We start from the raw sequence: 1,519 nt of genomic DNA, 5'->3' as shown, positions 1-1,519 counted from the left end.
AACCCACGTGTAGCCAACGTCAGGCGAAGGCTGGACCGTCTCATTTCGCAGCAGTTTTGAGCATTCTACGCGGCCCAGCAAGGATGTGGCCTAGCTAGGCTGGGTCATGAGGACCCAGCCCCTGAATTGAGACACAGCCAAAATCTACTTAAGTCTTAAAAGTTAAAGTACTGAGTAAAAGTGAACAGTTAGATTTTCCAAAATAACATTTATTGGGAGGTGACTTCTCCAAAAAATATTTTTTCTAACAGCGTGCAGCTGTGATGGGTTGTGTACAAGCTAATAGGGTGTCAGAATGGTATATATTTATACTTCTCATCCAAACATAATTAAATTCACTCTATCCAGGAGACACAATTCATCAGGATAGTATTTTTTAAGTAATAACAACTTGGAATAAAATAGGAGTAACGACTTTCTACTTCTTACCTTTTTTAAAAAATGTAGTGAGTAGAAAGTACAGATAATTGTGTAAAAATGTAATGAGTAAAGGTAAAAAGTACGCTGAAAAATAATTACTCAAGTAAAGTACAGATGACCGAAATTTCTACTTAAGTACAGTAACAAAGTATTTGCACTTGGTTCCTTTACAACTCTGTTTGAATCAATAAAAAAATAAAATAAAGCAAAAGCTGATTGTGTATCAAAACAAGGTACAAAATGCTGAGATCATGATGGTAGGTTACCCTATTTTAGGGAATGGTTTTTGGAAAAATAAAAATAAAATCAAAGACCAAAACCCATACAATAATTAAAGCATCAAGGCTCAGGCAAAACAGTCTAACACAAAGAGTTCCGACGGATGGCCCACATCAGATCCAGACAGGAAGAGACTTTCAGTGGGATTTAAGTTGAGAAATGGCGGAGTAGGCACTTTTAAACCCTGAAAATAACCTGGTTTATGATCTCATGTGTTATTTTGAACTATCACTTGTGTTGTAAAAACTCTTTGATAACACTACATCAAATATTAACTCAAAATCTGTCAAATTCAGCCAAAAATGACAAATTTGATGAGAAGTTGAAGATATAAACATCTTTTATGTTTTCTAAGGTCAGCTGGCAGTCATTATAAACTGGACTGATTCAGGAATTTTTCAGTTGAAGATGTTCAACCAATAAATACATTCAGAAAATTTCAATGAATTAAGTCCAGAGGTTAATAAGACACTTTGATAACACATGAAGACATTTAGACATGAAGACATGAAGACATGTAGACATGACGAAATGAGGACATGTAGAAAAAACACCTGAAAACATGTAAACATGAAGATATAAACAAATAAAGACATGTAGACATGAAGACATAAACAAATGAAGACATGTAAACATAAACAAATAGACATATAGACATGAACAAATGAAGACATGCGGACAAAAACACAAGAAGACATGTAAACATGCAGACATGAAAACAGGTAGACATATAGACATGAACAAATGAAGACATGTAGACAAAAACACAAGAAGACATGTAGACATGAGGACATGTAGACATAAAGACATAGAAACATAA

Source organism: Austrofundulus limnaeus, unplaced genomic scaffold, assembly GCF_001266775.1.
Source record: "Austrofundulus limnaeus strain Quisiro unplaced genomic scaffold, Austrofundulus_limnaeus-1.0 Scaffold46, whole genome shotgun sequence".
In the NCBI taxonomy this organism is placed as follows: Eukaryota; Metazoa; Chordata; class Actinopteri; order Cyprinodontiformes; family Rivulidae; genus Austrofundulus; species Austrofundulus limnaeus.
Note: the sequence above shows the minus strand (reverse complement) of the source record.